At 36.1% G+C, this 11,559-nt stretch overlaps 1 long non-coding RNA gene across 2 annotated transcripts; it reads left to right on the top strand.

Moving 5' to 3' along the window:
- The first annotated feature begins 4,092 nt into the window (after positions 1 to 4,092).
- Positions 4,093 to 8,012, top strand: LOC135289327 (uncharacterized). 2 transcript variants are annotated; one of them, XR_010352104.1, is made up of 2 exons: positions 4,093 to 5,021; positions 7,696 to 8,012. It is a non-coding gene; the product is annotated as an uncharacterized LOC135289327 (long non-coding RNA). The 2 variants fall into 2 exon arrangements; XR_010352106.1 differs by having other exon boundaries at positions 4,122 to 4,220.
- The last annotated feature ends 3,547 nt before the right edge of the window (positions 8,013 to 11,559 follow it).

The following is an 11,559-nucleotide window of genomic DNA, read 5'->3' as shown; positions in this document are numbered from 1 at the left end:
GCATTTCATCTGTTAATTACTCTGTTATTGTCAGAGTTTTAACAATTCTTGTGAATGCAAGCCACAATGCTGAGACTTTACAGGAAAGATCCTTATGACATTAAACTGACATAACTGCAAGATTTTAATATGGGATGGAGTCAGCATGAAGAAAGAAGTGAATACTTCTGGAATGATAAATTTATCCAAGATGTACTCCACATAAGGCAGAAGTCACAAAGGGTCTTCTTCCGTGGTTTATGTAGCCACCAAACCAGAACAGCATAACAAAATTCTACAGAACATGAAAATTATCACAGTAGAAAGAGTGTTTCTTCACTAATACCAAAGCATCAAGTAGAAACTTAGATATCTAATTCCATGTTCAAAGTTTTGCCCTAGTAATGCAAGGCAATGCTATTGTTTTTTAAAAGTTGGACACATAATTGGAGATTCTTTTTGAGCATTATTAAGCAGATGGAGAGAAAATGACCAAATGTAAGTCATCTGGAAGTCATAGTCAAAGTGAAACCTGTGAAGTTATCAGTAAGTATATACTTGTTATGCAATTTGAAAACAGCTTTTTGAGTATAAAAATTCTATGTATATTCTAGCACATATAGTGAGACTTAGAAGTGCTCCAACATCAAGCAGAGAATCCCAGTCAAGTCCTGCAGAAAAAAAAAATCATCCCATATTCCTACTGTCTCTCCTTCTCCTCTGTGTTCTGATTTCCATTGGATGGGAACTTGTGCATGTGGACAGCCCTTTGTATGACAATAGGTCACAATAGATTTCTTGGGACAAACACAAGGCCAAGACTGCAGGAAGCACTGGGGATACCCAAGTTCACTAGTTAAATCATAGAACCACAGAATGGCCTGATCTGGAAGGGACCTTAACAAACCTCTAGTTCCAAACCCCCTGCCATGGACAGGGGCACCTTCCACTAGACCAGGTTGCTCAGAGCCCCATCCAACCTGGCCTTGAACACTTTCAGGCATGGGGCATTCACAACTTCTCTGATCAATCTGTTCAAGTGCCTCAGCACCCACACAGTAAAGAGTTTTTTTCTAAAATCTAATCTAAACCTATTCTCTTCCAGTTTCTTTATCCTGTCACTACATGCCCTTGTAAAAAGTCTCTTTCCATCTTTCTTGTGGCCTCCCTTCAGGCACTTGAAGCAATTAGGTCACCCCAAAACCTTCTCTTTTTCAAGCTGAACATCCCAGAGAATGTACTGTTATCTAAAAATTATGCCAAGCATAAAAATGTTTCTTCTTTCTTCAATTGTCATTAGACATTTCAGTTGGGGTCAGTGTCTTGGGTGTCATACAGTATACAGAATGTAACAGTTGGGGTCAGTGTCTTGGGTGTCATGCAGTATACAGAATGTAACAGTTAATCTCCATTTGAAATTATGAGAATTTAAACAGAAAAAAATGCTACAGTATCTGATCTTTTGTTTTTTCCTACATTTTGGGTCCACTCCTCTACCAATAAGCTCAGTAATTTGTGCTTGAGTAATACTTTAAGGCTTAGGAAGTAATTACTCCTAAAGGTTTCTGATCTTGGTTTATGATCTTCAGCAGCATGAGTCTCCAACTCCTTCACCCCTCTTTTTTTATCATGCTGAGCTTTTACAATCTCTCACCATACATAGTATCTACCAATTTTCAAATCCTAAGTGCAGCTTTTTAGATGTTGCTTTTAAACTCTTTACCATAACCATTAGTTTCTTTCTAGTAGTGTTCTTACCAGAACTGGATACAGATGTAAACTCTCTGTCTTTTTCTCCCAATCTCCATATTCTATCAGAGGGTCATATTAACGCTGCTTTGTTGACTGCTAGCATTGGAAACTTGTGTTCAGTTGCTGCTTCTGTGTAATTCCTCTACTACAACATGAAAAGGGTCAAGATACTCCACACTTTGTCACTGTTTTTATTGGTAAGACCTGCCTTCAGCAATCCCTGAGACAAGAGAGAAAGTCTGGAGTCAGGAAGGCTTACCTTCAGTGGAGGAGGATCGGGTCAAGGAACATTTAAACACACTGAACATACAAAGATCCATGACACCAAGTCCTGAGGGGGCTGGCTCATGACATTCCAAAGCCACACTTGATAATCTTTGAAAGGTTGTGGGTATTAGGGGAGGTTCCCAAGGATTGGAAGAAAGCAAATGTTATTCCTATCTTCAAGAAGGTCAGGCAGGAGGATTACAGGCTGGTAAGGCTCACCTCAATCCCATGGAAGGTGATTGACCATGTAATCCTGGAAGCCATACCCAAACATATTAAAGATAAGAATGTGACTGGAAGTAGTCAGCATGGATTTATGAGAGACATCCTGTCTGACCTACCTGATGAAGTGACTAGCTTCCTGGACAAGGAAAAAAAAACAAACCAGTGACATATTTTTTTCTTTGACTTTAGCAAGATTTTTGACACTGTTTCTCATAACATCCATAGATGAAACACTGAAGTATGGGCTAGATAAGTGGACAGTGAGGTAGATTGAAAACTGGCTTAACTTCTGGGATCAAAGTGATGCAATCAGGTGCCAAAGTCCAGCTGAAGGCCAGGAAGTACTGCAGTACCTCAGGCTGGGACTGATGGATCTGATACTGCTAAACATCTTCATTAGTGACCTGGACAGTGGGACAAAGTCATAGGTAGGACAGAGTGTGGATCCTCAGAAAATTTACAGATGATCCAAAACAGAGGGAGAGCTGATACACAAAAGGGTTATGCCACCATCCAGATGGAATGGGGCCAGGGGCAGAGAGTCCAGCAAAGGGCTACAAAAATGTCTGGGAGAACCTGACTCTGATATACACTCAGAGGGTGACAGAGTTGTGACTTCTGAGTCTGGAGAAGTCTCAGGAGGGATTTGTCAATGTGCATAAACACCTGATGGTTGGAACAAAGGAAATGGACCCAGGATGTTCTCAGTGATACAAGGTACAATGACAAAATAAAACACAGGAAATTTCACTTAAGTGAAAGAAAATGCTTTTTTACTATGAGAGTACTCAAACACTGGCAGAGTTTGCCCAGAGAGTTGGTAGAGTTTCTTTCATAATAGATATTCAAAATCCAGCTGAACACAGTGCTGAGAAACCTGCTCCAGCTGGCCCTGCTCTGAATACAAGGTTTGGATAAAATGATCTCCAGAGGTATCTCCTAACCTCAGTCCTTCTGTGATTTTGTGGTTCTGTAAATGACAGGACCTATAAGTCCAATAGTATCACATTGTTTGGTGCAGCCTAATGGTGTTCTTCCAACAATTAGGCACCTTTTATTTTAATGTAATTTATTTTTTTGTTTTCAAGATATAGTACAAGTAGAAGAAAACTTGAAAAGCCTTCGGGGATAATTTCCCTAGTCTTTATTAATTGCCCTCAGATGCCACAACTAATTTTACAAGAGTATTCCATACCTGGAAAAATTGTCACAGAAATGCATGAAGCATGTAAAACCAAACATGTTAGGGCCAGAACAAATAATAGGACAACAATAAAAATAGAAGTAGAAGGTTAAAGAGTTTTAAAATTAGTACAAGAGGCTTTCATGTAAAGTGACAGGGAAAGTAGGAAAGATAAATTACTAAAAAGGAAAAATAAAAGTTTATGTGTTAATTTTTTAAGACTCTACTATATGCTCCCCTCTCCCCGCCCCCCCCCCCCCAATAATAAAGGACATATTTGATTGATTTTACAGTATCTAATATAGAACAACAGGATGGGACCCTAGACAAGTAGTGACTGAGAGTGGGATGAGCATCTCCACAGGTGAATCCCCCCAACATCAACCATTTTACAGGGAGAACATCTTACCCTACAGAGGAGTGAGGGAACTTGGGAGAATGTGTTCATGATTTGCAGTGAATTCAGTATCTCAACTTCAGAAGAAAGACTCTTGGACAATCTCTCAAACCAACACAGACCAGAGTTAAAAGCTTCTAGTATTTTCAGTGAATTTCAATTTCAGGTGACTGGGAACAAAATAAATGATTCATAGTTTTATGAAAGTTGTTTTGAGATAATTATTTGTCTGAGTTATGGTAGGATAAAGTCTGGGTAGCAACATGTTTCTGGGCATGTATATCTCAAAAATAATCTCAGAAGTGGCTTGAGGCACCTCAACAATGTAGGCAAAACTAGGTGGAGACAAAGGGCATTTCGCATGCGAGTGAGTTGGGATGGAGGAATCTGGGAGTTGAAATAGGCACTGTATCAGAGGTAGGAAGCTTTAGAGGACCACAGCAAACCTAGGGAAGCAGCAGAGGAGGAAACAGGAAAGGCCTGTGGGGATTATGGGGGCTGTGAGAGCTCAGCGACTTTCCAGGCTTTCCTCTCCCAGAAGATGGGGAGAGGCCTTAGACAGGCCATGGAGGTTTCACAAGGCCATAGAGTGTCAAAATGGTCCAGAATTCCTTTCCCACTTATTTCCTTGAAAAAAAACTCCACTTACAAACTGATTTGATTTAATAATCACAGGTAGCAGCCAACACAACCTCCCATACAGAGTTTTATTGAGGGGTTATACATGTTATCCTCCCACACTTGGTGCCATCTGCTCCTGCCATGGGAAAGAGGAAAGGATGAGGTTGGGCTGGGGGCTCAGGAACAGAAGGGGGCTGCTGACCTTCAAATAAAGCCTGAGAGATGAGCAGAACAAGATGCAACAGCTGTTGCAAAAAGGAGCTAAAACCAGCTGCTCACTATTGATTTGAACTGGTTCTTGGAGACAACAGCCACCAAATTTAGTGTAGGTGGACAGGCCTGTATAGTCATCCACTTCCTCTACCTCTTACAGAGAGTTTAATACTGTCCCAGAAGTTTGCCACCTTAAATATCTACTCATTTTGCTCTATCCTAAAGCCAACTGTGCAATAAGCATTTGTAAAACTTAGGAATAAATGTAATTTGAAAGAAAATCAGTGGAGTAAGAAATATGCTACACGTATTCCTGTGTGTAGCAAAATTTGGCAGGGGATCAATATACCCTAACTACCAGTGAAGCAACCCATCCAACTGCAGGTATGTCAGTGAGGATATTGCATGATTTTAAATGTAAGGTACACAACATAATATATCTTTACATAAATCTCTAAGGATGTACACTCAAGACTCCATTTCATTGACTTTGAATACCAATGCCAGTGTTGTCTTAGCTTCTGAATAATTTCTATATTTCCTTAAATAAGGTTTAAGACATATACATAAGGATAAAGAATTTTACATTTTGATACAATTCAGGTAAATAGCTTTCACTTCCCGTCTTCCTGAAGGATTTTTCTTAATGGTCTTGGTTAAGGTCATAGCTGGCTTTACAGAATGTATGGCATGTGGAAGATATACCTCTACCTTGGTTTTTTTCAGACTGCACCCTTTGTCAGACTAGTGTTGATCACATACACAGGTCTAGTACCTGTTCTGGCAAACCCTGCTTTGCAGTGCTGAAATCAATTAAAGAGTCAGGTAAACATATAGAGAAATAACCTTAGAGACTTAAACTAGTTCTAAAAGTACAGATGTTACTGGTTATACTTAACACCAAATCATTCAAGTTAAGATTAGTAAACTTAAAACTATATATTATCTGCTCACCTGTCTTAAATCAATAATACAAACAGCTACTTTCGTTTGAAAAGAAGTAATCTCTCTAAATATTTTAATTGCTTTTGTTCTTTACTGGCCACAGAAAACCGAAAAAGATCCAAATGTAAACAAATTTCCTGGCCACAGAGAACTGAGGAGAATCCAACTGTAAACAATCTAATTGGGAAATTTTCTTTTAGCAGCTTCAGCTAATATCAACTAATCAGATATACAATTTTTTTGTATGTTGTGGATAGCGCAGTAGCATTAGTGAGATCATAGACTATATTTTCTCTCAAAATGTTGATTTCAGAGCAGAGAAGGAAACTATCCATAGTACCACTGAAAGAGAATATATTTTTTTAATATAATGGAGTTAAATTAAGAAGGTAATAAAGAAAAACTCTCTGAAGCACTTTCCCTAAAACTTGTCCCACTGGTACATAAGAGTTTAAACACAAGTGTATACTTTCGAACAGAAATAAAGAAATAAAGAGAGTGCTCATCTCATCTAGTCATCATCTAATTGATGCTCTAGGAAAGCCCTCATTATTTCATCCCGTCTTTAGTGAAACAGCATCTCTTCTGCAAACCTTCTCCACTGCTTTTGGTAACAATTCTAGATGCACAGAGAACAGTAACAGTAAGAAAGTCAAAGTAGTGCCTGTATTTTAACCTGTCACATGTATTGGTACCATTGTGTCTTTTAATTGCACTCACAGAAGCTCCGTTTGATTAAAAGAAATATGTCACTGGCATTTCATCGACATTCCTATTTACACTAACTGAATTTACCTAATGACAGTAACCCACATTGACAGAAGTTCACATGAGTTTAAAGAAAAAAAAATAGTAAGGAAAGAACATTTTTCAATGTGTCAAAACTTTGTGAAATGAAGGATCACTACTTTTATTCCAGTAGCACAACACTGGAAATTGAGTTTTAAATTTTTTGTTCCCTTCTTTTCTTCTCCTTGAGATCAACCTGTTTCCTCATTCACAAGAGACATTACTGCCCTTTTGCAATTCTCATTCCCCTGCACAGAGACTTTTAAAATGTTGTAATTCTCAAAAGTAATTAATATCTGCAAATATTACTAATCCTCAGGGGAAAAAATTAAAAAAGAGCATGTCCTTGGAGTCTATGTTGTTCTCAGAGAAGGCCACATTCAAGGACACTTGGGAGACATGTTCTAGGAAACTCTTTTAAATATAATTATTTGTGTGAAAGGCAAACTAAGAAGTAAGTTAGAGCTGCACAAATTTCTATGTTAAGAGAAGCCAAAAAAAGCACTGGGGCTTAGTTCTTTTCTTATAAAAAAAGGTAAAATGCTGTAAAACAATACCCTGCAAACACATCAATTTGCTAGCTTTATTTACACATGAGAAAGAAATACTCAACAGTTAATGAAATAGAATGAAAATGTCTATACACATATGTCAAGAGACCTTTTTGGCAAATGACTACTTTAGATTCTCAAGGCTATTTAAATGAATGCCATTCATTAGCTGAAGCATTACATTTCTGTACACATTTTAAATTTTCTTTATGCTAGTTGCATATTTCCTCTAACACAGTATAAATACCCTTGCCTAGGATATTCGTATGCAGCAGAGCAAGGAAGCAGACCAGACAAAGCAGTACTAGATGTAGAAGTAGAAGATGTAGGAAGAGAATGACAAAACAATAAAGCTACAAAACTAGTATCAACTGTAGTAATATTTTCAAAACCTGTCTAGTCATTCTAATTTTCCCTTTGTGTCTGTAACATTATTTTTTTCTGACATGCACAGTATATAAATATCATCAAAATACTGTTTTCTCTAGAGTATTAAAGATTTTCTTATTTATTATAAGAAAATTAAGGTTTCCAGGCATACTTACAATTTTTTAAATTCATACTTCCATTTGTTAAAATAACTATTTTTCTTAATTAGGTGAACCTAAATAATAAATTTGTACAGGAAAAGAACGGAAAGAAAGACGTCCTTGGGCAATTCTGTGCTTTCACATAGAATCCCAAATGATTGTGACTAATTTTTGTTCTGGCTTTTATTTTCATTGGCAATTCCTGAGTTTTTCCTTATACTACTGTTTTCTATAAAAATACAGAAAGATGTCTCAAGGACTTCCCCTTATAGGAAGATTCATCTTCCAGAAGAAGTTTTCATCTGATGCTGTAAGAAATAGAGGAGGGAGAAGAGAAGAGAAGAGAAGAGAAGAGAAGAGAAGAGAAGAGAAGAGAAGAGAAGAGAAGAGAAGAGAAGAGAAGAGAAGAGAAGAGAAGAGAAGAGAAGAGAAGAGAAGAGAAGAGAAGAGAAGAGAAGAGAAGAGAAGAGAGGAACATGTCTACAGTTCCATGAAATGCACATAAACTACAGCTCTGTCTTCAACAGAAACCGGAGTGATAGAGTAATGTATTAGGAACTTAGCCAAATTTTTCAACAGAAAAAATAATAACATGCAACTTTGAACTAGAGTCCTCATTTGCTTTAACAAATTGTGTTTGATTCATTAATTGGAGCGAAACAATAGTTATTTTGGCCAGCAGTCAATGTCAGACTTTTGCCTTTTGCTGTGTTCCAGCAAGGGTATTTCATTACTTTTATAATAGCTGCCACATATATTGTGATCAGAACTCTTAAAATAGATGTTTATATTTAGATTCTTTATATTAAATCCTCTTACAATGTAACTACATGGTCTTAGGTTCTGCCACAGCAAAAATTGCTTAGCAAATTGAGAGATAACCAGGTGGATATCTCAAAATTAGCCCTGCAGAACTTAAGTGACTTTTTAAAAAAGTAATCATGCGGAAGTCGTAGTACAAAACTGAGATTAAGACTCACTTCTGTTGTAAACTCTAGCTAGCTCTCAGTAGCACAGTAGAGAATGCCATTAGAGTCTATAATCAATGTTAATTCCAGAAGAACCCATTAGAAAATCTAGTTCATTTACGTGTCCTTTGTAAATCAACTCAAGAATGTGACTGAGACTTCTTGGCGTTTATTAAAAATATTTAGATCTTTAATAAAAAGCTGTATCTTGGGGCATGCTCTCTCTCCCTGGGGAGAGAAGGAATGTTGCTTCAGTCTGTGTCACCAAAAAAATTGAGAGTGTGAAATATTATTAAATAATCTAATCCAAATAATTAAAACATCAGGGAGGAAAAAAAAGAGATAAAAACAAAGGAAGGGCTTTCCAAAACAAGGGTTTATGATACTTTTATGATACTTGGACCTGAGGAGAAGTTATTTTCTGATTCTAAGTCAATGATTGATGATATCTTATCCCTTGTTGTTGCCTGCCTTTATACTTTCCGAACTTGGAAGAAAGGGAATTAAAATTTCCCTGGAGTCTACACTGTGCATCAAAACTTGTAAAAATTCTTTCCTGGCTTATGTACAAACTAAGTGAATCCATTATCCATGGGATAAGCTGAATTCAATAAAAGAGACAGCAATAAATATTTCCAGCATTTTGAAAGCAAGTATGAGTCTGTAAAACCCTCATAAACTTCACAAGCATAATTTTCAAACAATGAGGGTTTCTTGCCTACCACTTCATTTGAAAAGCACATACAGAGTTTCCCTCTTTAAATAGTTACAGACTTTATATATACAATGCCTTTTTAAAGATCATTCTGCCTAAAAATCATTCTGTCACTGGAGATTACCCAGGTGAATTTTAAAGAATAAACATATCTTCTCTAAAATTTATACCTTGATAGCTTAAATAGTCTTTTAAACTTTCTAAAATACCTCTCGCTATTATTATATTAGCTTTTATTTTGATCCAAATATATATTATTTTATAAGCATGGAACATCTTGCACTGTAATGCTAAAATTCCTCAGTCTTTACTGAAAGTTCTCCCGTAATCTTCTCTCCTCTCTTTAAGTGCCAACTCCAGTTAAGCCTTCAATATAAACTAAAACTTCTGGATTTACTCTCTATATACTTTACTTTCTATTATGCTACTTTATCCTATATTTGTAATTCCTATTCACAATGTGCAGTCCACCTATTCCTGTCAATATTGGCTGGATTTTTCAAGTGTTACTTCATCCACACCATGGTTTATTAAAGCAAATTTTTTAAAATCAGTGTCATAAATAATGATATTAAGCAGAACTTGTTCTAAGACTGGTCATTGGAAAATATAATTTCTAGCCTCTATCTGTCTGGAAAATTCCCTTATCATTGTAATCTTCTCTTCAGCTACCACGTTAATCATTCCATAGTCGTTGTTTTAACTTCCACCTTTATTTCCTTTCCTTTGATATCAATTTTAATCACTCTGAGTCACTGCTTAACTGAAACATAGATTATTAAATTGAACTCATTGATCCCACCTGAAGAATATAAAAGAAAGATGTACTATAACATGACACAATCTACTTTTGCCAAAATCATATTGAATTTATTTTATTTAAACTTCATATTCTTGGTTACTTTTCCATATAAAACCTGCATATTTAATTAAAGATAAATGAGGAATTATTTTGGATATTCCACTCTTCCTTATTGGATACATGTATCACACTTACTAGTTTCTAATGGGAAGCAATAATGTACCATGACCAAAATTGAAGCTTCTTTTAAAATAACTCACTGGGCATTATCCAGGCTGTTCAGATTTCACACAATACCTGCTTATTTTTGAATTCACCATGAATGTTACAATTTTCATTTCCTATTCTTATTGGATAATATTTTCTTAGTCATATATATATAATTTCTTCAATTAAAACTGGTTCAAAGTATTAAGATATGTGACATTCAGTGTCCCCTAATCTCTGTCTGATTCTCAGGATATGACCCCCACTCGTCCCCTTCACATTATTTCTATAGTAATGTGGTTAGAAATCTTATAATTTTGTTTTATTTCTTTGAAGGATCTAGCTCAGATAGATATTTTGCCCTTTTGACTCTATTTTCCTGACCTACACATTGAAAGACAGTCTCATTTCAGTAGATTGATCACCTGATCACCTGCTATGTCCTGTTTGAGGTGTTTAGTGGTCCAGGCAGGCCCAGTTCTTTCTTTTCTACATACTGCTGCTTAAAATTCAACCCAATTACTGAAATTTTCTCTTCATGTGATTCCATGGGTCATTTGCATTTTGCATTTGCATGAGTGCCTCTTTGTTGCTTTTGAGTACCTCAAAATGTGGAAGCTTTAATTATTACTAATCTTTGTCTACCCTGTGCTTGAACCTGTTGTGGGAATTTTGAACTAATCTGTGCTTGCTCATTCCAAGAATAATGTCTCAAACTACTTTTCTCTCAGCTCAGTCCAAACTCTTGAATTAAGATTCATGGCTTTTAAAGTAAATGTAACATAGCAGTTATATTTTTTTTTCTTATTAAAAAAATTTGTCTGGTATTTTCTCCAAGAACATCTAAGCTGCTGTTGTGGTATAATTAATACTGTAACCTATTAGCTATATAGATATATACTTTTTTTTTGGTCAAAACCATGTCTAGGAAATCTATGTATTTCTCTCATAGTTTCTAAGAGGCTTCTAGCACATATACAACTCTGTTTTGCAGATTATAAAATGTGTTAGGGAGTGCTCTTGGCTTCTTTAAAGACAACATCTTCTTTCAGTTCATTCTCTAATTGTTCTCTTACATGCTAGGAATATGACTATGGGAAGTTTCAGCTTTGACACCTGTTGTGAGTAAAAAGGAGTCATAGGATTAATAAAGATAGTACATGAAAAAAGGTATGATGAGTAACACTCAAGCAACTCCTATATCAGCCCCTCCTATGCAATTTTATTATGCATCTTTGATGTGAGACAAAACAAAGCTGTGCAGAACAAATACATCTGGTTTCAAAGTATTTGACAAGCTGCTGTCATTCTGTTTTTCATTTATATATATGTAACTAGAAAAAATGGAGATGAAAGCTGATACAGAAATAATACAAGATTTTAAATGTACCCAATGTGTTTTATAAGAGGCACAA

The sequence above is a fragment of the Passer domesticus genome, chromosome 1, assembly GCF_036417665.1.
Source record: "Passer domesticus isolate bPasDom1 chromosome 1, bPasDom1.hap1, whole genome shotgun sequence".
NCBI classification, from domain to species: Eukaryota; Metazoa; Chordata; class Aves; order Passeriformes; family Passeridae; genus Passer; species Passer domesticus.
Note: the sequence above shows the minus strand (reverse complement) of the source record. Positions and strands in the feature narration are given on the sequence as shown.